Here is a 26108-nt window from a genome sequence, read left to right as displayed (position 1 = left end):
TCTGCTCAGAGTATTATTTATCCATGTCTGTTCTATCTTTCAACTTCAAAGTGACCGCTGCCTCACAGAGCATGTCAAAATGACACCACTGTTGTTAATGACAGTGGCCTAATGCAACACACAGAAGTCAAGTGATTTCTCTAGATAGGCAAAGGAAGAAATAATCTTTCATGGAAAATCAAGGCTTGAGTGTGTATGCATATCCTGAAGCTCCATCTTAATTTGCAGTTTGGGGAGATGGAACTGGATTGCAGATTTATTCACCTTCAGGAAACACTAGAATATGAGGAAGGTAGGGAGAGGTGAGACATGGATGAATAAAACCAATAAAGAGATTACAGAAAGGGGATGGGTTTTTTCTCATTTGTTTTTACCAGTAATTTGCCCCCCATATTGCTAGTGACCAGACTTCCTTGTTATATCAGGAAAAGCAGGGAATGGATTGTGAGTAGAACACTGTCTTTTAGCTCTGTTCTGCTTCAGCAACCTACTTGTACCACCATACCTTTATCTGACCATCTCCCTTCACCTCTCCTGTTATTCACCTCAGGAAAGTGGCACTGGGACATCACAGCATCCTTAAATCCTTTAACTTTGGCTAAGACTCCCCATTAATCATTTCATTTCCGGAAGTACTTCTACCATACCTGTGTGGTTAACGTGGTTTGGTCAAATCAGCTGCACTCTCCTACTCTCCGTAGTCTTATCTTCTTCTTCACCTTTTGATTTCACATATTCTGGATCAACATAGCCTCCCTTCTTTTTGGTTCTATCTCCAAGCTCATGTTAAGAATCTGGTAATCATGATGATGGGCTACTTGACATGCTTTAGTTCACCTGAGCCCACATTCTTAGTCCATTTCCTCATTTCTGGTCAGTTTCTTTTCGTATTTCTGTAACAGTTCTTTGTAAAGTTCAGTGTGCATAATAATAGCCAATTGAGGCGTTTTTGAAAATACACGTTAGTTATTTAAGATCAGCAGAGAATTGTGATTCAGGGTCTGCAACCATGTCAAGCCACGTGCAAGTCCTTGAATGGCAAGGGAAGAGCACTTTTATAGAGGGGAAAAGGAAGTTAGTTGGGAGGTCTATAGTAAATAAAAGAGCTCCTGGCTTTTGATTGGCTGACTTCTTGCCAGGCATCTTTTTTCTTCCTGTTGGGCTCTGCTATCCTCACAGGGTATGAGAGCTTCTCTCTCGACTCTACTTGAGGTTTCTGTTTGTTTTTACGTTTCCCCCTTTCTTATTTTTTTAATTTATTTTTTAATTGGAGGAAGATTACCATGTTGTATTGGTTTCAGCCATACAACAACATGAGTCAGCCATATTATACATATATCACCTCCCTCTTGAGCCTCCTTCCCCTGCTTCCCCATACCAGCCCTTTAGGTCATCACAGAGCGCCAGGCTGTGATGGGCTTCTTGCTTTATACAGCTCCTTACCAGCTATCTAGTTTACACACACGTCAGTGCTACTTTCTCCATTTGTCCCACTCCTTCCTTCCCTGACTATGTCCACAAATCCATTCTCCATATCTGCATCTTCATTCCTTCCCTGTAAATAGGTTCATCAATTCCATTTTTCTAGATCCTGAAAGGTTGCTATGAGCCCCGAATGACACCGGGATTCTTGGTCTCTGGAGGTAAGGAATTCTATCCAGGGCCAGTGACGAGGCTTGATTGCTCAGAGCTTTTGTGTAATAAAGTTTTATTAAAGTATAAAAGAGATATAGAAAGCTTCTGACATAGACATCAGAAGGGGGCAGAAAGAGGCCCTCCTTGCTAGTTTATAGCAAGAAGTTATATACCTATTCAGTTCAATTCAGTTCAGTCACTCAGTCATATCCGACTCTTTGCGACCCCATGAATCGCAGCACGCCAGGCCTCCCTGTCCATCACCTACTCCCAGAGTTCACTCAGACTCCCGTCCATCGAGTCAGTGATGCCATCCAGCCATCTCATCCTCTGCCATCCCCTTCTCCTCCTGCCCCCAATCCTCCCAGCATCAGGGTCTTTTCCAATGAGTCAACTCTTCGCATGAGGTAGCCAAAGTACTTGAGTTTCAGCTTCAGCATCAGTCCTTCCAATGAACACCCAGGACTGATCTCCTTTAGGATGGACTGGTTGGATCTCCTTGCAGTCCAAGGGACTCTCAAGAGTCTTCTCCAACACAACAATTCAAAAGCACCAATTCTTTGGCACTCAGCCTTCCTCACAGTCCAACTCTCACATCCATACATGACCATAGGGAAAACCATAGCCTTGACTATTAGCAAGCGGCTAATTAAGACAGGAAATGTCTCAAAACTGAGAGAGTGGCACCAGACCCCTCACCCACAACACACATTTTGGGATAGCATTTGCATAAGGTAAGTCATCCAGAGCCATAAAACAATTAACATGAATCTTGAAGAAAGGCAGGTTTCCAAGCAAATACATAGTTTCATTAACATAGCTTAAGAAAAACATTTCCATAAGAAAAGCACATTGGTTAGCTCAAGGTTTGAGAAAAGTAAAGTTCTGGTAGAACCAGGTGGAGTTGTGAATTTTAAAAACTAACCTTTCACTTTTATATAGAGAAGGGGGAAAAAATATCTGACACTTGAGGTTTGTTTCCTCCTGCCACTTAAGAGAGAGAGGAAAAAAAAAAGTCTTACACTTACTTGCAGTCCATTTCCTCCACTTGGGGATCCCTAGCCTTCCTGCCTGCTACCCTTTCAATTCCATATATATTTGTTAATATATGATATTTGTTTTTCTCTTTATGACGTACTTCACTCTGGGCTTCCCTTGTGGCTCAGCTGGTAAAGAATCCGTCTGCAACGTGAGAGACCTGGACTCTATCCCTGGGTTGGAAAGATCCCCTGGAGAAGGGAAAGGCTACCCACTCCAGTATTCTGGCCTGGAGAATTCCATGGACTGTACAGTCCATGAGGTCTCAAAGAGTCGGACACGACTAAGCAACTTTCACTTCACTTAACTCTGTATAGCAGGCTCTAAGTTCATCCACCTCACTACAAATGACTCAAATTCATTCTTTTTTATGGTTGATTAATATCCCATTGTAAATATGTACCACGTCTTATTTATCTCTTCATCTGTCGATGGACATCTGGGTTGCTTTCATGACCTAGCTGTTGTAAATAGTGCTGCTATGAATATTGGGGTACATGAGTATTTTTCAATGATGGTTTTCCCAGGCATTTTCCCCTTTCAATCAAGATTTTTCTAAAAGCATTGTAACTGGGAGTCAGTTATCCAGTTTCAGTAGTTTTTTGTCCCTCAAAAAGGAAGGAAGGACGTTTCACTGGTGTGGTGTCTCACATTGGAGGGAAAGTGTATAGATGGGAAAACGATTGAGGTCACATTTGAGTGACAAGATGGGGTAAGAGGGGAAAATGTCAGGCATTTTTTATAATAGACATTGGAGATCAACGAAGTGTTACATCATTGTCAAAGATTTGGTGGCAAACTTCCAACTGGCCTGGTCTGGATATCTTGGGAAAGCTGTCTCCTCGGAGGTCATCCACTTCAGTCCTGGGGAATCTGTACCTTCAGCTCACTGCAGGATGCGCAGGCCAGTCAGAGTTTGGTGCTGTCTTTAAGTGAGCTATGTGAAACCTAGAGTCTGTTCCTTGTAGTTCGATGGCCTAAGGGTTCGTTAACAGTCCCTGATAGAGGCCTCTCCAGCAAGATTGAGGAGAGTTAATTCTGGAGATGCTTTTCCAATAGACAAAATCTCCAGGATACAAGGTGTTATGCTTAAGGTCTTGGTCTACACAGAGTGCACTGTGAAAAGATTGCTCTACCAAAGCATGGTTATTTTTTTCTCCATCTCCTCCCTAATCAAGCAACATCTCTTGTATAACAGATGATGATTGATTTTATTATTTTTTAAGCTTTTTATTTTATATTAGAGTATAGCTGATTACAAATGTGATAGCTTCAGGTGAAATGCAAAACAACTCAGCCATACATATACGTGTATCCATTCTCTCAGAAACTCCTCTCCCACCCAGGCTACCATTTAACATTGAGCAGAGTTCTCTATGCTACACAGAAGTCCTTGCTGGTTATTCAGTTAAAATATAGCAGTGTGTACAGATAGATCCCAAACTTTCTAACTATCCTATCCCCTCACCATTGCCCCCTCGTAACCATAAATTCATTCCCTAAGTCTGTCTGTCTGTTTCTCTCTGGTAAATAAATTCATTTGCATAGTTTCTTTTTAGTTCCATATATAAGGGATGTCATACACTATTTCTTTTTCTCTGACTCCACTATGACAGGCATGGTTATTCTTAATAGAAGCAATTAGGCCTTTACACTGTTGTAGTATCTCTCCTTTTATAAGTTATGGGTCAAAAGAAGAATGAACCAAGTGTATTGAGCATCCTATGACTGTCCCAAACAGTGAGAGTTTGAGTTCCAAAAGGGGTAAATCTGAGATTTAGAAGGACCAATGGCAATGTTTTGGGGTTAGGTATTTGGAGGGCCTCTACAAACTTTTCCCATAGAGTCTTAATAATACCTTTAGTGCAATAGAATAAACCAGAGGTTTGAGGGTGGGAAGCACAGTAAAAGTGCTATAAAATTGGGCAAATAGTACAGACTTTTCCAAGTACCTGGCTAATAAAATGAATTCCTTGATCACTGTGAAGTTCAAGAGGAGTTCCACAGGTAAGGATCATTTCTTCCTTAAGGACTTTATTTATCGAAGAGCCAGTAGCCTGTCTGCAAGGAAGGTCTTCAGTCGAGACAGGGACTAAACTATATTTATGTACATGAGATTGAGGGAGTTGTATGAAATCCATTTGCCAGACTTCAAACGGCCACATGTCTGAGAGTAGTACCAACAGACTTCCCTGATTTTAGACAAATGGGACCACAGAGGTAGGACCTTTTGTGGCCGGTAGTATTTCCCCATCAATATTGATTTGTGAATTCTATGATTTTGTCCATAGACCAGTGGTTCAATGCATGTGCAGTGATGAGAAGTGGGAATTTTAGTCTCTGGCTGGACTGGATTGGGTTAGGATTAAACTAGAGCTTGCTCTTTTTATCAAACCAACAATTGTCAAATTTCCATTCTTGTTTTTGTTGAATTTCTATTCTTGTTCCATTCTGGGACCAATTGTTTGGCTTCTCTAGCCAGTTTTCTAAAATATAATTTGAGGAAATATCCCTCTGAACCATGACAGAGGTTTAGCTGCTGGTGGTCCCTGTTATTGGCAGCATTCCTTGAGGAAATACTACCAAGGTGAGTTCCTTCAGTTCCCAGAGAGTCAAGTGTAGAATGGCCTGGTATCCTAATAGCGAAAGTGACATGGAAAAGTATTGCATCCAGTGATTCCTGAACATAGGGGCAGTGCTAAATTTTATTTCTGTGGGAAGTAAGGAAGCAACATTGCTTCTAAAAAATATTCCAAAATCATAAGTTACTTCAAAATCATATCTACTATTTTTATAAATATGGCAGTTTTGTCCTTGGCTTTAAGCCCTTGTAAGAGTGTACAATTCAGTGTTGTGATGACCTAGAGGGGTCAGATGGGGGGTGAAGGGAGGCTCAAGAGGGAGGAGATATTTGTATACACATAGCTGATTCACTTTGGTGTAGAGGAGATATTTATATACACATAGTTGATTCACTTCATTGTACAGCAGAAGCTAACACACACTGTACAGCAGTTATATTCCAATAATAAAATTTTAAACATACTGAGTGACTCAAATGGTAAAGAATCTGCCTGCAATGAGGAGACTTGGGTCTGATCCCTGGGTCAGGAAGATCCCCTGGAGAAGGAAGTGGCAACCCACTCCAGTATTCTTGCCTGGAGAATTTCATGGACAGAGGAGCCTTGTGGGCTATAGTCCATGGGGTCACACAGAGTTGGACACGACTGAGCAACTAAAAATACTGAGGGAACCCGTAGGGTGGCAAAGCTAATAAACTATTTGAAGTACTTAAAGGCAAGGGGGTTAAAAAAAAAAGAAAATGTTAGAATAAGATCCATAGGTTAGGTATAAAACTGATTACTTTTTTTTTAAAGGAGTATATAAATCAGCCTTTTGGGCTGAAGGGCTTCCCTGGTGGCTCGGACAGTAAAGAATCTGCCTGTAATGTGGGAGATCTGGGTTTGATGCCTGGGTTGGGAAGATCCTCTGGAAGAGGGCATGGAAACTCACTCCAGTATTCTCACCTGGAGAATTATGGACAGAAGTGTGTGGCAGGCTACAGTCCATGAGGTAGCAAAGAGTCAGACATGACCGAGTGACTCGGCATAGAACAGCCATAGGTACAGATGCTGCCCAACAGCATCAAAAGAAGTTGCAATCACATACCTGGTACGATATTTGCCATCGTCACCTTTTCAATAAGAACCATCAGTGAACCAGGAGAAGTCAGTTTACTCAGAGGAACTTCCTGTACGTCATCACGAGGAGTCAGGAGGTGATCTGACAGTGGTAAGCAGTCGTGAGGAAGTTAGTTAGTGATGGAGGGGAGAAGAGTAACATGGTTAATGATACTATAATAGAAAAGGATTATGTGAGGAGCAGTTAACAAAAGAATTTCATAGGTAACGAAGGGGCTAACTGAGAGATGTTGAGTGTGATGAGAATTCAGGAGGGCTTCTACTACATGAGGTACAACATGGTTAAAGGGGATCCCACCACAATTTCTTGGAGGTTTTAATCAAAAGGGCACTGACCATAATGGTTCTATGGCAAGGGCAGTGTCCCAGTGCCACAGAGTCCAGGTCCTGACTACAATAGGCTATGGGTTGATGGTGGTCCCTGTGTTTTTAGGTGAGTACGATAAGAGCTTTTCCATCCTTTTCATATACAAAAGGAAAAAAGGAAGCTGATAATTGCCATGCCCAAGAGCAGGTGGGTTCATCAAATCCTCTTTGAAGGCCTAGAAAGCTATGTTGTCCAGTTTTCCCCATCAAATTGGGTCAGGGTTGTTGCCTAGCCACCCAGTCATGTCCAACTTTTCACGACCCCAACTGCAACATGCAAGGCCTCCCTGTCCCTCACCATCCCCTGGAGTTTTCCCAAGTTCATGTCCATTACATCAGTAATGCCATCCAGCCATCTTATCCTCTGATACCCTCTTCTCCTGCCCTCAATCTTTCCCAGTATCAGGGTCTCTCCAATAAGTTGGCTCTTTGCATCAGGTGACCAAAATATTGGAGCTTCAGCTTCAGCATCAGTCCTTCCAATGAGTATTCAGGGTTGATTTCCTGTAAGACTGACTGATTTGATCTCCTTACTGTCCAAGGGACTCTAAAGAGTCTTCTCTAGCACCACAGTTCAAAGGCATCAATTCTTTGGTGCTCTGCTTTATTTATGGTCCAGCTCTCACAACCATACGTGACCTCTGGAAAGACCATAGCCTTGATTATACGGACCTTTTTGGCAAAGTGATGTCTCTGTTTTTCAACACACTGTTTGTCAGAGCTTGTCATGGTTGTTACTGTTTAGTAAAAACATAACAAGTTTTGGCCATAAGAGAGAAATTTGGGATCAAATTTTGGCAGTAACCAAATAGCCCAGGAAAACTTCATAGTTGACATTCAGTTGTGGATTTGGGGAAACTCAAGACATCATGAAGACTATCTGGATCTAGATGTATCTCTAACTCTGATGGCAGATGCCCTAAATATCAAACCAGCATTAACGCAGACTGAAAATTTTCTTTGGTGACTATCTCTCTCTAAGGTGAAAAGTTTTAACAAGTGGACACTATTTTCCTATGAGGAGGCTTGAGAAGGAGAGCAAAGAAGCAAATCATCCATATATAGCAACAAAATAGAGCCTCTAGGGAGCTTTATATTGTCCCAATTGGCCTTCAGGATTTGTGAGAAATACAAAGGACTCTCAGTAAAACCCTGAGGCATTACTGTCCAGATGAATTTTTTTCTCTCAAACGAAGGCAAAAGGTATTCTTGAGCTGCATCAACTGGAATATTAAAGAATGCATTGCATGGATGAGTTATAGTAAAAAATGTACTTCCAGCGGGAATGGACGCCAGTGACACAGGAGTGTAAGAGACAGCAGGGTGTCCAGAACGACAGTGTGGCTTAGCGCTCAGAGAACCTTGACAGACCTCCACCCTTGGCCGTCAGCATTCTCACCAGTAAAATAGGGTGTTACAAGGGAAAATGAGACCTTGAGCCTTGTAGTCTCCTGTTATGGACCTTATGCCTTGAAGGCTTCTTTACTCATTGGCTATTGATTAATCCTAGGAAGAAGGTTTGAGGGATCTAATTTGAATCTTGATAGATTCACACTGAATTTTGCCAGTTGGTTGGAGATTTTGCCCTTAAGGAATATGGTACCTGATTCGATAGGGACAAATTGTCAGTGTTTTCAGAATCAGCTCTAGTACCGTCCAAGATGGAACAAATAAAAGATGTCAAAGGGTCATTTAATTCATGTGGTTGGTCAGTTGTGTCCAACTCTTTGTGACACCACAGACTATAGCCCACCAGGATTCTCTGTCTATGGAATTTTCCAGGCAAGAGTACTGAATTGAATAGCCATTCCCTTCTCCAGGGAATCGAGCCCAGGTCTCCTGCATTGCAGGCCGCCAAGTTCTGGAATAGTTTCCTCTTTTAAGAGAAAGAAATTCTCACATGGTACTTGTCTAAGAGATCTCAGCTTAATAAATTCATGGGCGCTGAAGAATGAAAGAGAAAAAGTTGTGTATCTCTTAAAGGATCTAAACAAAATGGGATAGGCTCAAAGACAGGAACCTCTTGAAGCACAATAGAGATCCCACTATTTGAACTGTTTTTGAACTCAAAGGCAGGATCTGCTTTATAATAGAGGAGTTGAGCACCAAATGTGTGGCTCTGGTGTCAGGACTGGAATAGACTCACCCTCATCCTGGAGAAGTGTTCCCCCAAGCCAATCAAGAGGAAGGATCGAGAGGAGCCCTGTACTTCCTCAGAATCCTAGCATTAGAATTGAGGGGATGTTGGAAAGGCTGATTAGGATTTAAAATGGGTAGGCAACAAGGACCTACTGCATAGCACAGGGAACTCTGCTCAATATTATGTGGCGGCCTGGATGGGAAGGGAGATTAGGGGAGAATGGGTACAAGTATATTTATTTATGGCTAAGTCACTCTGCTGTCTACCTAAAACTATCACAATATTGTTAATATGCTATGCTAAGTCACTTAAGTCGTGTCCGACTCTGTGCGACCCCATAGACAGCAGCCCACCAGGCTCCCCCGTCCCTGGGATTCTCCAGGCAAGAACACTGGAGTGGGTTGCCATTTCCTTCTCCAATGCATGAAAGTGAAAAGTGAAAGTGAAGTTGCTCAGTCATGTCCGACTCTTAGTGACCCCATGGACTGCAGCCTACCAGGCTCCTCCGTCCATGGGATTCTCCAAGCAAGAGTACTGGAGTGGGGTGCCATTGCCTTCTCCGGTTAATAAGCTATACTCTATTATAAAATAACATGTGTTTTTTTTAATGTTGGTTAGAGAAGTGAAGGCGCCTGAAACACTAAAATTTGTAACAATCTCTTTTCCAATGTCCTGGTTCTTTGCAATAATAGCAGAAATTATAAAGGTTTGGTTCTATTTGGGAAGCTTCATCTGCTAGAGTTGAAAAACCCAGAATGTTGGTGATCTTCCATTTGGGTGACCCATCTAGAATGGGAGAGAGCTGGTTTGCCAAACTAAGTAAAATCTGGAATGGACATAGTTTACCATTCCATCCTGGTTCTTTTTAATGGAAGAGAATGTCTCAGTTCAGCCCAATAATAAGCATAGGTTGAAAGCTACGCAGGTAGAATCAACACCTGAAGGAAGACCAGAGTTTTCTTTAAAAATTGTCTACAGCTGTATTATAATAGTCATGAACAGGTTCATACGATTTTTGTGTGCAAGCCTGAATTCTCTTCCAACAACAGGCTGTAGACAATTCTAGGAATTGCTTGATGAAGTCTCCTAGCAATTGCCTGGGTTTGGTGACAGAAGTTAGTAAGCTAAACAGTCAAAATTCTAGCGATCTTCCAGGACTTCCCCAGTGATTTTCATCCAACGCTGATCCCTGCCTTCATCAATAAGCACATGAGCTAGCCAGTATAATTCAGAGAGACTAGGTTGATAAGTTTGAATGACTGTATTAAGTCCCTAAACAAATCTATGAAAATATTCAGTTACTTTGGGAAAATCTTTGACTATGGCTCCCCATTCAGCTTCAATGCAAAGAATATAAAAAATAAAGGGTTTAGCTTCTAGATGCTCAGAAGGCTTTTTTTTAATTGGACTATAATTGTTTCACAGTGTTGTGTTAGATTCTGCTGTACAATAAAGTGAAGCAGCTATATGTGTTCATAGATCCCCTCCTTCTTGGACCTCCCTCCCGCCTCTCTAGGTCATCACTGAGCTGAGCTCCCTGTGCTCTGCAGCAGCTTCCCACTAGCTGGCTGTTTCACACACGGCGGTGTATACTTGTCAGTGCCACTTTCCCAATTCACCCCACATTCTCCTTCCCCCTCTGCGGCCACAGGTCCCTTCTCTACATCTGTGTCTCTTTTTCTGCCCTGAAAATAGGTTCATCTGTACCTTTTTTAAAAAATAGATTCCACATTTATGCATAAATATATGTTATTTGTTTTTCTTTTTTAAATTTATTTTGTATTTTTTTATTTTTTTAAATTTTATTTTATTTTTTAACTTTACAATATTGTATTGGTTTTGCTGTATATCAAAATGAATCCACCACAGGTATACATGTGTTCTCCATCCTGAACCCTCCTCCCTCCTCCCTCCCCATACCATCCCTCTGGGTCTTCCCATTGCACCAGCCCCAAGCATCCAGTATCGTGCATCGAACCTGGACTGGTGACTCATTTCATATATGATATTATACATGTTTCAATGCCATTCTCTCAAATCATCCCACCCTCTCCCTCTCCCACAGAGTCCAAAAGACTGTTCTATACATCAGTGTCTCTTTTGCTGTCTCATACACAGGGTTATTGCTACCATCTTTATAAATTCCATATATATGCATTAGTATACTGTATTGGTGTTTTTCTTTCTGGCTTACTTCACTCTGTATAATAGGCTCCAGTTTCATCCACCTCATTAGAACTGATTCAAATGTATTCTTTTTAATGGCTGAGTAATACTCTGTCGTGTATATGTACCACAGCTTTCTTATCCATTCATCTGCTGATGGACATCTAGGTTGCTTCCATGTCCTGGCTATTATAAACAGTGCTGCGATGAACATTGGGGTACACATGTCTCTTTCAATTCTGGTTTCCTCAGTGTGTATGCCCAGCAGTGGGATTGCTGGATCATAAGGCAGTTCTATTTCCAGTTTTTTAAGGAATCTCCACACTCTTCTCCACAGTGGCTGTACTAGTTTGCATTCCCACCAACAGTGTAAGAGGGTTCCCTTTTCTCCACACCCTCTCCAGCATTTATTGCTTGTAGACTTTTGGATCGCAGCCATTCTGACTGGCGTGAAATGGTGCCTCATAGTGGTTTTGATTTGCATTTCTCTGATAATGAGTGATGTTGAACATCTTTTCATGTGTTTGTTAGCCATCTCCATGTCTTCTTTGGAGAAATGTCTATTTAGTTCTTTGGCCCATTTTTTGATTGGGTCATTTATTTTTCTGGAATTGAGCTGTAGGTGTTGCTTGTATATGTTTGAGATTAGTTGTTTGTCAGTTGCTTCATTTGCTATTATTTTCTCCCATTCTGAAGGCTGTCTTTTCACCTTGCTTATAGTTTCCTTTGTTGTGCAGAAGCTTTTAAGTTTAAGTAGGTCCCATTTGTTTATTTTTGCTTTTATTTCCAATATTCTGGGAGGTGGGTCATAGAGGATCCTGCTGTGATGTATGTCAGGAGTGTTTTGCCTATGTTCTCCTCTAGGAGTTTCATAGTTTCTGGTCTTACATTTAGATCTTTAATCCATTTTGAGTTTATTTTTGTGTATGGTGTTAGAAAGTGCTCTAGTTTCATTCTTTTACAGGTGGTTGACCAGTTTTCCCAGCACCACTTGTTATTATGTGTTTTTCTCTTCCTGACTTACTTTATTCTGTATGACGGACTCTAGATCCATCCATGTCTCAACAAATGACCCAATTTCATTTCTCTCTCTCTCTCTCTCTCTCTCTATATATATATATATATATATATATATATATATATATACACACACACACACATACACACACACACACTTCCCCAGTGGCTCAGTCAGTAAAGTGTCTGCCTACAACATGGGAGACCTGGGTTTGATCCCTGGGTTGGGAAGATCTCCTGGAGAAGGAAATGGCAACCCACTCCAGTATTCTTGCCTGGAAAATCCCATGGACGGAGGAACCTGGTAGGCTACAGTTCATGGGGTCACAAAGAGTCATACACGACTGAGCAACATTTACTTTACACACACACACACACACACACACACACGCACGCACATACATTACACACCACATCTTCTTTATTCATTCATCTGTTGATGGACATTTAGTTTGCTTCCATGTCTTGGCTATCGTAAATAGTGCTACAATGAATCTTTGGGGTATATGTTTCCTTTTGAATTATGGTTTTCTCAGAGTATATGCCCAGGAGTGGGATTACTAGATCATACAGTAGTTCTATTTTTAGTTTTTAAAGGTATCTCCATACTATTCTCCATAGTGGCTGTATCAATTTACATCCCCACCAACAGTGCAAGAGGGTTCTCTTTTCTCCAGAAGGCTTATTTTTAAAGGGACAGGGTCTAACAAGTTCAAAGGAAGAGAGAGTGGGACAATTTCAGAGGAAAGGGAAAGTTCTGATGAGAAAATTAGTCCAGGGGAATTTAGGGTATAGAGGATGCATAGGCAGGGAAGATGAAGATGGTTCCAGAGGTAGAGCCTGGCCATGGGGGCCCAGGAGAGATACCAAATGGTGCTGGAGGCAGAACCTGAGACACAGAAGCCAAGAAGAGGAGTCCAGGGCTTCAGGAGGCATTTTATTTTTCGTTAATTGTTTGTTTGCTTCAGTTAATCTTAAAATCTTACTCTATAGAGAGGCAATTTTAGGCTCTTGATAATGTTTGGAATCCTCAAACTATCAATTAAAATAGGCATTCCACTCTGTTCTGGAAATTTTTAAATTATTGTAATCCAATTTGGTTTTACAGAAATAAAGTTTGGGAATTTCAGAAGTTCCCCATAATGTTCATTGATATTCTAAATTGTTGTTGCTCAGGTTGGTCTGTTTATTTGGAACTGCACCTGAGGAGGAACTGCACCTGAGGAAGAACTGCAGTTTTAAAGATTTTTTTTTAACACAGTTTTATTTATTTGTTTATACTTATTTTTGGCTGTGCTGGGTCTTTGCTGTTGCACACAGGCTTTCTGTAGTTGGGGTGCAGGGGCTTAGTTGTGCCATGGCATGTGGGATCTTCCTGGACCAGAGATGGAACCAGTGTCCCCTGAATTGCAAGGCAAATTCTTAATCACTGGACCACCAGGGAAGCCCAGGACTGCAATGTGTTTATTTTGGGCTGTGCTGGGTCCTTGTTGCTGCGCGGGCTTCTCTCTAGTTACTGTGAGTGGGGCTACTCTAGTTGTGGAGCTCAAGCTTCTCATCGCGGTGGCTCCTTTTGTCTCAGAGCACAGGCTCTAGGGCGCATAGGCTTCAGCAGTTGTGGCCTGTGGGCTCCATAATTGCGGTCCCCAGGCTCTAGAGCACAGGCTCAATAGCTGTGGTGCACAGCTCTCCAGCACGCTGGTTGCTCTCCAGCATGTGGGATCTTCCAGGACCAGGGATCGAACCTGTGTATCCTGCTTTGGCAGGTAGATTCTTTATCACTGAGCCAACACAGAAGTCAGAGTCTCTATAGGAGAGTTGCCCTGAAAGTATTTATATAATTGAAATTCCATTTCTCAGAAATTTCTCTCTAGAGTAAAAGAACAACTTTCAAATAGGGTTAGGGTTACAGCTTACAGCACAAACAGCTCAATACCAACAGCTTGCAACTCAAGCAGTGTGCAAGCTAACACCAGCCAGTTCTGAGGAAAGAGCTTGGTCCTGGAGAAGCCAGGTCAAAGACTTTTTCAGCCAGGTTCCAGACAACAACCTCTGTTCTAAAGGGATGGACTGATGGCTTCTCAGCTTCCATTGAAATTTTTTTTATTTTGAAATCAGACTGATGTGCCAAATGAATATTGCATACAGAACAAGACCTTAACCAGAAAGATCTTAAAATAGATCCTAAAAGAAGTCTGGAGAGCTTCAGATGCAAAGAGGGAATGAACTGGGATTCTGAAGAAAGACATACCTTCAAACTTCAGGGTTGGTAAGAAAAGCAGTGAGTGACAATGGGCTTACTTGTGGATATTGTACCTGTTAGCTCACCAGCCTGGAGCCTTTGAGGTTCTTCTCTGTTCCTTATACAGGCCACCTAGATGTTAACTTAAAGCAAATAGACTGCCAGATATTTCTCCAACAAAGATGGATACATTGGGGATCAGCAAATAATTACAATTTGGCATCTGCAGCCATGGTGAGCCATGGTGAGCCACATCCAAGTTTTTGCAGGGCAAGAAAAGGAGAACTCTTTTATAGAGGGAAGGAGGAAGTTGAGGGGACCAGAGTAAAAGAGTTCATAGCTTTTCATCAACCGAGTACCTGCCAGGAAAAAAGAGGAGTCTTTCTTCTTTCTGCTGGGCTTCCCCTCTGGTCTCCTGATTCTACTTAATTGAGGTTTCTCTCTCTCTTTTTTAAAACAACATCACGAAAGTGTTTATTGCATAGTTCAGTGCTTGGAACATAGAAGATTCTCAACAACCAGTTCCTGAGTGAATGGATATGCCCTTAGAGGCTTTGCTGCTGCTCTCCTCTCTGCCTTGCTGGCACATCCTGCTGGGTGAAGATGATATTGTGGCACCCCTTGGGCATGCTGTTGGGAATTTCCCACTTTCCCATTATGTTTCCTACCTGGAACAATCATGGTCATTTTTCAAGCTCAGCTTAAATATCAGCTCTTCTGTTAAGCTTTCCTTGAGTCAACTCTCTCTTCCCAGAGGAGTTAATCCTCTCCTTCTTTGTACTTCCACACCCCATGGTGAATGCAGATTCCAAGTGCTTTGAGCACTAAGGATTCATTATTTGGTATATGTATTATACTTTACTCTTTGATTACAAACTGAACTCCTTGAAAAGCCTTTGTTCTTTTGATTATAGCATCAGCATGCATAGGAAACTGAATTTTTATTTGGTCTAGTTGGGTAGAGAACTTGAAAGCAAGAAGACTAAGAACTGTTAACTCAATTGTATACATTAAACAGGTATGCCTAGATTTAATTTTTAAGCAAAATAATAATAATAATGGTTTGCCTTTCCAGGATGTTTGAATCATCTTTACTTAGTATTATTTCCTTCCTCTTATTGGCTAATTTGTCCCAGACATCAGGAAAAGCCAGGTCCTTGTTCCCCAGGAGTTTTTGAGAGGAGAGCAGGTTTCAAATCCGTGGATTTCTTGCCTCCAAAACTTCCCACGTTCCAGTGAACAAACATAAATTTGAAGACCTTCTCTCCAAACCAAAGCAGTGATGTAGATCAAGTTGCAGGAGAATGGGAGACCAGCTGTGGAAGGTCAAGGGAATGTTGTCATCCTGGCACACAGAGCTTTAGAACACAGTGAGGTGCCAGTCCTTCAACTGTTCCCAAATATAACCATTTGGTTACAGCATGTTACAGTTCCTGAGACCCAACACCTGCTCACTTTCCCAATGAGTGGCTGAAATATGTGCTCTAATATTTGAAGGTAAACACATTTCCTGTCTGTTTGCACAAGGTTTCTGCAAAGACAAAGGCAAATTCTTCTTATTGACAAATTTCCTACTTCTAGCTCAAGATCATCCTGTTGCTTTACTACACTTTATGATTCTCCAGAAAAGTAAAAAAAAAAAACTCCAAAAAAACACCAACTCCAGAAATTTTGGAAATTTTTCTCAAGTTGTTGGCACTGAGAGACTCAACTGAAAGACTGTTCCACCATTCCTGAGGTATCCTAACTCCTAAAAGAATGCTATGTACAGCCCAGCTGGTCTCAAGCCTCAAATGTGGAAGCTAATTATTGAAGTCATATTCTTCTTGATTTGAGATCTTTTAATGGACGTCTAGAAGCTTGGCCATCACTTCACACCTGCCATCGTGTCAATCAGTTGGAGGAAAAAAAATTTTTTATGTCAATCAAGAAGTCCTTGGGGATGTTGTAACCTGTTATGATGCATTACCCTTTGACCGCTGTGACTTAAAGGCTCTGGCACTGAAGAGCATGTGCCAGAAATAATTAGAAGCTAATCTTAGCATTCACATATAAATGAAGCATTTAGTATGGGAGTGTTTATACCATCTGAATAAGAAGGCTGAGAAGTCCATCTTCCTTGGTGCCCCATCAGCATTACTATTAATTAAATGTAGTGAGTTGAGATTCAAAGTTGTTGCCCTAACACTGCAAATATTTAACACCCATGCGAGGACTATTATCCTGTATTAATGTCCTGCCACAAGTGTTAACAAGGCCAGTATTGCAAACTGACTAATTCTCAATGCTCCTAGCACCCCGTGGTGAAAGAGATGGATTCTCCAGGAAACAGCCATTGTGGAAAACCGCGATATATAGGGCTGAGGCTGGCCTTACACATTTTAGTGGTTACAAAAATGTCTCCCCCACCCCTGGTGAGTTACAGCTCACTGAGCTGTGACGCTGAATCGCCGTATCTCTCCCAGGAACTGCTCTGTTGTGCCTGGGCTCAGGGCATTCATCTGAATGACACCAACCTCAAAATCGGAATTTGGGCTTTAAATCTTGAGCATGTGATGTTTTTTTCTTTATGGACCAGATTTCAGAGAGCCCCCCAAAAGAGAGAATCACCAACACACACCCAGCTTGCACTTGTTCACAACTCATCTTGCCCACTGCAACATCCTGTCCTTAGAATGACCTTACAGAAACAGGAGAGCTAAAGGGAATAGCTGCAAAGATGAGAGTGGCTGAGGAGTAAATAAAACAATAGGAAGGCAGCCGGGGGCCGTGGTGCCCAGACTGAACCGGAATAAAACAAATTCATTATACTGTAAATTGCTCATGCTATATGGAGTCTATTATGAGGAGTTTGTGAGAACTGGGAAAGGGGGGTGGATTCCAACTATTTTCAGAGCCCATGGATCACCCGAACACCCCCACAGCCAAAGAAACCTAACTCCTGATGGATTGCTCGTGGTTGAGCAGGGTGAGTAGAGAGTAGGTAAATTAAACCCCCAGATAGCCTTATCTGTGGTGTGAAGCATTTTACACATCTTTCTTCTACATTTGGGCTGAGGATGCCTGAGAATTATTTGCCATCCTCAGGGCACAATACAGGGCCAGCCAGAATGTCTCGTGCTCAGCATATTTCTGCTGACTTCCAGAGGATTGTCCTGAAGTGTGTTAAAGCACTTAGCACATAGTAAGCTCTCAGTAAATATCAGTGATCCAGTAGCTGAACAACCACTTCCTCCATTTAAACTCCACCCCCTCCACCACGGACGTGTAATCCACATTACAAGATGTGAGCTTTCTCATCCTCACACAACTGTTTCATTTATTCCTTCTATTCACTCATTTAACAAACACTAGAAGAGCAGTTCCTGTGTGCCAGGCTCTTTCAGTCACAGGTTCTGGAGTCCTATACAAGCTTTGGCATCAGAAGGATCTAGGTTCAAATCGCAGCTCTGTGAAATTAAGTTCCTTACTATCTCTGAGCTTCAGTTTCCTCATATGCAAAATTAGCATGATAATTCCTCCCTTGAGATACTGTGAGGATTAAAAGAGCTTGTGTAGTGAGATACTTGGTGGTGGTGGCGAAGGTGGTTTAGTTACTAAGTTGTGTACAACTCTTGGAACCCCATGGACGGCATCCTGCCAGGCTCCTCTGTCCATGGGATATCCCAGGCAAGAGTACTGGAGTGGGGTGCTGTTTCCTAACACAAGGTAAGCTTTACAGATGTGGTAGCTTCAAGGCTCTCTACCTAAATCCAGGCATCGCTGTGACCCTTACCCTGTTTTACACAGCCCTGGTTAATTATGTTTTCCTCTGAAATCATCAGTACTTATTGTCTGTTCTACCAAGTTGAGGTCTTGGCTTTCTCATTTACTTGGTAGTCGTTCTTCCTTTGCCTGTTATTCCATGAATCTCTACCTTTGACTTTGCCCATGGAGAAGTATAGTTGCACAGGAGCCCAGAGCACATTAGGAGCTGGAGATTGAATCCGGATAAAGATCAATGCAGGGGAAAAACTCACTTCACAAAGTTAGAGTGAGGCCTGATGAAAGATGAATAGAATCCTTGCAGGGTAAAGCAGAATGAAGCCCAGAAAGGAGAGGAAGAGAGTAGTTCCTGATGGGCTATTCCAAAGAGAGGGGCATATTCTACAGTTGGAGAGTCCCTAGAGCATGAAGACTCGGAGGGGGAAGTTGTGTGAGGGCACTAGTTCATCACACCTGGATGGGGACAGAGATTCCTTGTGGATTATGGGGCGCTCAACATAGTTGGGGACCACCTGCAGAAATGTTTACCATATTTCATCATCTCTAATCGTTAACTCTTGTTGGATATAAGCAACTTCAAGTCTCCTTGGTAGGAAGAAAGTGTGCCATAGGACTCTGCCTCTGCACTCCTGAAGCCGTTGGCTTGTCTGGATGTTTAGTCATAGGCTAGGATCCAAGAACATAATTGTAAGGAGTGGACTGATAAGAGTAGGAGAGAAAGAGTAGCAGGAAAGAGGTAGAAAGAGATGAGAAAGCGGCAATTATGGCCCCTGAATTTCAGTGTTACAGTTTTTAAAGTGAGATTCTAACCCTCTGAAATTTTGAGCAGTTTTATGTGGGCAGTTCTTTTTTTTTTTTTAATCTCTAAGAAGAGGGTTAGTAGATTTCCTCAGATTCTCAGAAGACTGTGCATTACCCTTACCTGGCTTTGCTCAGAGGAATGATGTGGGCTGGTCTATGATCCCTTGACATCCACTGAGCCTTCTCAATGGCTGCCACTAGGGGCGGGAAGAAAGGGACAGAGGTGGTGGTGATGTCTGTGTGGTGTTTAGTCTCTAAGTTGTGTCTGACTCTTTGTGACTCCATAGATTGTAGCCTTCCAGGCTCTTCTGTCCATGGGGTTTTCAAGGCAAGAATCCTGGAGTGGGTTGCCATTTCCTCCTCCCAAGGATCTTTCTGACCCAGGGATTGAGCCCAAGTCTACTGTGTCTCCTGCATTGGCAGGCGGATTCTTTACCACCAAGCCACCTGGACAGAGAATATAGGGCAATTCCACCCCTACCCCACCAAATTCAGTAAGAGCACTTTTTAAATTTTATTTTTTCATGTAGAAATAGTTTTAAATTACACAAAAGTTGGAAAAATAACTAGGAAAAATGAAAACTAGGATTATCTAGCTGAAAAGGGTCCCTTAGTTCTCTTGTATCCATTCCCACGATTGTAGGCAGGCATCCTGCAATGGGTGCCTTGTGTCGACTCGGCGTCCGTGGCTTCATCATGGATTGCAACCACATAACATACTTTACGCTTTGCTGCTTTCCCTACTGATGACTCTCTTTCTCACTACCTATTTTCATTCTTGCCATGTGGACAATTTAACTGACACTTAGAAAGACTATTTAGTGGCATAGAAAAATATTTATAATTAAACCCTAAATGGAAAAAAGTAAAACCCAGTTACACAAAAACTTCCTGAGAAGTAATGAATAAAAGGTAAATTATTTGTGATACTGCACATCCTTATGATTCTCCTGGTTATTTCTCATGGCTACAAGTTGGCTGCTATTGCTCTCGCCATCATATCTACATTCCAGCAGAAACTAAGTAGGAGGAACAAGGAGAAGAGGACATTGCCTAAATCAAGCAGCAGAAACTTTCCCAGAAATCCCACAGCATGATTCTACACGTGTCCCATTGACCAGCACTTTGACACATGACCAGACCTGGTTGGGAAATAGACAAAGAAAAAGGAGGTTGGGACTGGAGTTGGGATCAGCCAATCAATAACTACTCCAGGTGGCAATTGAAAAGTCACCTTGTCTAACTTTTGATCTTAAAATAGGAATCAAGTCAGGCCAGAGTCAGAGAAGGCGGTGGCACCCCACTCCAGTACTCTTGCCTGGAAAATCCCATGGACGGAGGAGCCTGGTAGGCTGCAGTCCATGGGGTCGCGAAGAGTCAGACAGGACTGAGCAACTTCACTTTCACTTTTCACTTTCATGCATTGGAGAAGGAAATGGCAACCCACTCCAGTGTTCTTGCCTGGAGAATCCCAGGGACAGGGGAGCCTGGTGGGCTGCCGTCTATGGGGTCGCACAGAGTTGGACACGACTAAAGCAACTTAGCAGCAGCAGCAGGCCAGACTGTGAAAAGAAATTTTCCTCCTCTCTCCTTTGCTCTCTTCTCCTCTACTCTCTTCTGTATTATAAAATGTAAAAATGTCAAGGGATGCCTTAATAGTGTTGAGGTTCATTGCTCCTCAATGCCTAGCTGTGAGTTTCCCTGTTCCTGTATATATGCCCTCCCTCTGCTCCACCCCTCGCCCACCCCCAACCCCACTCCAAGCCCAGCAGGAAAGCCTCCCTCCCTAGAAAGTTCCCCAATCAGCAGAATCAGCTGTGCCTCACCTGGTCTTCAGCCTAATGAGTTTCACCTCCCTGTCAAATCGTGAAATTATACAAACAAGCCAATCACATCCCTCCATGTGAACAAAGGGTTACCTCACTCTCTTCACCACAAAGCCTGACTCCTAGGGCGGTGGCTGGCTCTCTGTACTCCCAAGTACAGTCCTTGCATGGTCCTGCCTGGCTTGCGGCGTCCTCCTCCTCTTCTCTGTGAGTACATGCAGCAAGTGATCTGTCTGGCGTCTGGTGGTGTGTGTTTAGCCACCTACTGTTTAGAATGAAGGAATCATCCCACACCAGTGGGGTGCATAGGAGTTGATCAGAATACCTGTGCTGATACCACAAGAGAGAACAAGATACATGCAGGCCTTGCCCTTAGGAGGCTTACCATCTTGTGGGAAAGGTATTTGCTTGTATTCTGTGTTTGCTGCTCCAAGTACTGGTGTAGGGTGCTATGGAGAGAGAGAGAGAGAGAGAGTATGTGAGAGTGAGAGTGTGTGAGAGAGAGACTGTGAGAAAGAGAGTATGTGTGTGAGACAGAATGAGTGTGAGAGAGAGTATGAGAAAGTGTGTGAAAGAGTAAGAGTGTGAGAGTGTGAAAGAGTGTGTGAGAGAGTGAGAGTGAGAGAGAGTATGAGAAAGAGTGTGTGTGAGAGAGTATGAGAAAAAGAGTGTGAAAGAGTGAGAGTGTGAGTGTGTGAGAGAGACTGTGAGAAAGTGTGAGAGAGGTGTGTGTGTGAGAGAGTGTGTGTGAGAGAGAATGAGTGTGAGAGAGTATGAGAAAGAGAGTGTGAAAGTAAGAATGTGAGAGAGTATGAGAAAGAGAGTATGTGTGAGAGACAGTTTGTGTGAGATTGTGTGTGTAAGAGAGAATGAGTGTGAGAAAGAGAATGTGAGAGTGTGTGTGTGAGAGAGAATGAGTGTGAGAGTATGAGAAAGAGTATGAAAGAGTGAGATTGTGTGAGAGAGAGTGTGTGAAAGAGTGTGAGAGACTGTGAGAAAGAGTGTGAGTGTGTGAGAGAGAGGGTGTGAAAGAAAATGAGTGTGAAAGAGTATGAGAAAGAGTGTGAAAGAGTGTGAGAGTGTGTGAGAGAGAGTGTGTGAAGAAGAGAGTGAGAGTGTGTGAGAGAGTGAGAGAGAGGGTGTGTGTACTGCAGAGAAGTCTGGGTGAGACTGAGTTACCTAGGCAGAGGGATTAGAATAGTCAGAGAAGGGGCTTTGAAATTCAAGCTGAGAGTTTGAAGAGCTAAGAATAGAGGGGGGAAACTGCAGAGGAACTGGCTGAAGCAGAAGCTGGAGAGGGACACAGAGGCCAGGTCAGGGCGAGTCTTCTCAGCAGAGCAGGGAAGTTCAGGGGTTTCTGAGCAGGCACTGGCACGCTGCCTTCAGCAGGAGTACACGGATGGACATTTGCTTTTGGGAAGACCCCCGTGGCTTCAGTGTAGAGGATGGCAGGGCACCGGAATTAGGAACCAAAGAAACCCAGGGAGGCTTTGGCAGTGGTCTAAGCAGAGTGGCAAAACTTTACGGGAGGGACTGTTTGTGAGGTCCTGGACTAGTAGACACAGAGAAACCCATGGTCTCTTAGTGTGACTTGACACTCACGGGCTTTTGTTTTTACCTTCATCGTAAAGGTCAGGGAAGGGAAAGCTACCTGCTTACACAGGACAAGGCATCAGTTGCTCATGACATACGTTTTATATTAGAACGTTCTGCATCTGCCAGTAAAAGAAAATAGAGCTCCAGTGGCTTACACCAATTGGGACTTTCCGCCCCCGCCCCCCCCCCCCCACAAAGAAAGGTGGTTGGTTCAAAGGAATCAAAGCAGATGCCACTTTTGGGGTCTCCCTCATTGTCCCATGGAGGCTTCTGCAGCTGCATCCATTATGCATTCAAGGCAGGAGGAAGGGTAAGTGAGAAAGCCTGCGCTGGCTTTCTGTGACTTTATGTATCCTTGTAGCGGAAAAGAAAAATGTTTTACAAATGACCTTTCCCAAATGACTGCTGCTTAGTCCTCACAGACATGGGCTACCCCAGCTGCATGGGAAGCTGGGATGGCAAGCATCGATTTTGAGGACCATCTGCAAGGAGGTAGAAAGGGAGAAGGGTGCTGGTAATGGCAATTCAGCAGCCAATCAGCCACAAGTGTCTTATACTGGAGGGGAAAGGGGAAGCTGTGGAGGCAAGCATGCAGCAGGGGTCAGCCACAGTCGTGAATTTTATGAAAGGTTTGCTGGGAAACTACATTTAAGAAAATATATATGGTGACTACGATTCCCTTGACAGCACGACTGAGTGATTTGCAATGTACTTGCATTTCATGGCCCTGGTTCCAAGTACCGTCACCCGCTTTCAAGTCAGACACTTGAGTTGTTTCAGAATCACCAGGCTGGTCTGGTATTAAATTGCACATGTGTACGTGCACACGCAGACCTTTCAGGAGCCCCCAGTGTATGGTGGTGAGCGTGCTTGCTCTTCTGGTGGCCGTGGCATCAGCACCGTCGATTTGTTTGGGCAGATATGCTTCTTTCTAAGACTGGAACTCCAGGAAGATTAAAACTACCCTCTGCCCCAGGTCTTTTGCCATAGATCTGAAATCTAAATTCCTTGAAAGCAGTTTTATGCCTATGGTATCATGTGATTCTCATGGCAGTCCTGCAAAGCAGGCTTGGCTCACCATTTTAGAAGAGCAAACTGACCCAAAGAAATGAAATGATTTGCTTGTAGTGTGTGAGGGTCAGCAGCCCTGCTCCAAAGGAAGACTTCTGGGTTCAGATCCCAGCTCCTTCTAATGCTGGGCGACTCAGAAGACTTTGAAGCGAGGCCACTGAAATACGGGAGGAAGACCAGTATTGACAAATGGAACTATAATTCTAGCTTAGGAAAATCTGGGAAAAGACTCTTATGTGTCTGTGTGATAATAAATCACCCTGAAACTTAGCCACATAAGCCACCCATTGTTTTATCATGCTCATGTATTCTGTGGTTTAAGAACCACAGGGGATGGTCTGTCTGCTCTATGATATGTGGGGCCTAGTTGGGAAGAGTTAGATGTTTGAGTTGCTCCATTACTGGGAGCTGAAGACTTTCAACTTACATGTCTGGTCCCTGCATAGGAATGACTCCAACGTGGGCTCAGATGGGACAATTGACTTATGTACCTGTTTCTCAAGGTGGCTTGAGCATCCCATTTTTTAAATTTAATTATTTTATATTAAAGTATAATTGATTTACAATGTTGTTAGCTTCAGCGTTCAGCAAAGTGATTCAGCTATACATACGTGCTGTGCTTAGTTGCTCAGTCCTGTCCAGCTCTTTGCTACCCCATGGACTGTAGCCCACCAGGCTCCTCTGTCCATGGGGATTCTTCAGGCAAGAATACTGGAGTGGGTTGCCAGGTCTTCCTCCAGGGGATCTTCCCAACCCAAGAGCTGAACCCAGGTCTCCCACATTGCAGGTGGATTCTTTACTGTCTGAGCCATTAGGGAAGCCCCAGCGATGCATATACACATATCCATTCTTTTTGTATTCTTTTCCCATATAGGTTATTACAGATTATTGATTAGAGTTCCCTGTGTTATAACAGTAGATCCTTGTTGATTAGTTCATTCTTTTTTGCAGTTGAGTAATATTCCATTGTATGTATGCATCACATCTTCTTTACCTATTCTTCTGTTGATGGACATTTAGGTTGCTTTCATGTTTTGGCTATTGTAAATAGTGCTGCAATGAACATTGGGGTGCCTGTATCTTTTCAAAGTATGATTTTTTCTGGATGTATGTCCAGGATTGGTATTTTTGGATCATGCAGTAGTTCTATTTCTAGTTTCTGAAGGACCTCCATACTGTTCTTTATAATACTTGTACCAAGTTACATTCCCACCAAAAGTGTAGAAGGGTTCCCTTTTGTCCTCATCCTCTTCAGCATTTATTGTTTGTAGATATTTTGTTAATGGCCATTCTGACCAGTGTGAGGTGATACTTCATTATACTCTTTTCTAGTTTGATAATGTTTATTATTTTATTTTACAGTTTTTGTTGAGATGTAATTTAATACCTAAAATTTCAACATTTTAAAATGCACAACTCAGTATGTAATATACTTTTCAGTCAGTTCAGTCACTCAGTCATGTCTGACTCTTTGCGACCCCATGAATCGCAGCACGCAGGCCCCCCTGTCCATCACCAACTCCCGGAGTTCACTCAGACTCACGTCCATCGAGTCAGTGATGCCATCCAGCCATCTCATCCTCTGGCGTCCCCTTTTCCTCCTGCCCCCAATCCCTCCCAGCATCAGAGTCTTTTCCAATGAGTCAACTCTTCCCATGAGGTGGCCAAAGTACTGGAGTTTCAGCTTCAGCATCATTCCTTCCAAAGAAATCCCAGGGCTGATCTCCTTCAGGATGGACTGGTTGGATCTCCCTGCAGTCCAAGGGACTCTCAAAAGTCTTCTCCAACACCACAGTTCAAAAGCATCAATTCTTCGGCGCTCAGCTTTCTTCACAGTCCAACTCTCACATCCATACATGACCACTGGAAAAACCATAGCCTTGACTAGATGGACCTTTGTTGGCAAAGTAATGTCTCTGCTTTTGAATATGCTATCTAGGTTGGTCATAACTTTCCTTCCAAGGAGTAAGCATCTTTTAATTTCATGGCTGCAGTCACCATCTGCGGTGATTTTGGAGCCCCAAAAAATAAAGTCTGACACGGTTTCCACTGTTTTCCCATCTATTTCCCATGAAGTGATGGGACCAGATGCCATGATCTTAGTTTTCTGAATGTTGAGCTTTAAGCCAACTTTTTCACTCTCCTCTTTCACTTTCATCATTCACTGGTTTTTAGTATATGTGCAGTGTTGTTCAAACATTGCCACTATCTCATTCCAGAATATTTCCATCACCTCAGAAATGACACCCAGTACCTCTTATCAGTCACTTTCAGTTCCCATTATTCCTTTACCTGAAAAGCACTAACCTACTTTATGACTTCATGGGTTTGTCTATTGTGGACATTTCATATACATGGAACTGTATAGCATCTGTTACTTTGTGAATGACTTCTTTTGTGTAGCATAATGTCTTCAAGGATGAGTATGTTGCAGTGTGTCAACCCTTCATTCCTTTCCATGGATAAATAACACTCCATTGTATGACTGCTTCGTTTGTAAACTGATCAATTGATGGACATGTAGGTTGTTTCTACTTTCTGACTATTATGAATAATGGTACTATGAACATTTGAGGATAATATTTTTGTGCGAACATGTGTTCAGTTCTTGGGTGTATACCAAGGACTGGAATTGTTGGGTCATATGGAAACTCTATGTTTGAATTTTTAAGGACCTGCCACAGAGTTTACCACCATGATTGCTTTATTGCAAGTCAGTTGTATAAGAGGATTCCAATTTTTCC

At 42.7% G+C, this 26108-nt stretch overlaps 1 long non-coding RNA gene across 6 annotated transcripts in view; it reads left to right on the top strand.

Moving 5' to 3' along the window:
• The first annotated feature begins 20766 nt into the window (after positions 1-20766).
• The window catches only part of LOC129620921 (uncharacterized), a 95390-nt gene continuing 90048 nt past the window's right edge, over positions 20767-26108 (top strand). For all 6 annotated transcript variants that reach the window (XR_008698861.1, XR_008698860.1, XR_008698878.1 and 3 more), the window contains exon 1: positions 20767-20904. This is a non-coding gene — a long non-coding RNA (uncharacterized LOC129620921). The remainder of the gene's footprint in view (positions 20905-26108) is intronic.

The sequence above is a fragment of the Bubalus kerabau genome, chromosome 1 (genome assembly GCF_029407905.1).
Source record: "Bubalus kerabau isolate K-KA32 ecotype Philippines breed swamp buffalo chromosome 1, PCC_UOA_SB_1v2, whole genome shotgun sequence".
In the NCBI taxonomy this organism is placed as follows: domain Eukaryota; kingdom Metazoa; phylum Chordata; class Mammalia; order Artiodactyla; family Bovidae; genus Bubalus; species Bubalus kerabau.
The sequence above is the reverse complement of the archived record's forward strand: the minus strand, read 5'-3'. Positions and strand labels throughout refer to the sequence as shown.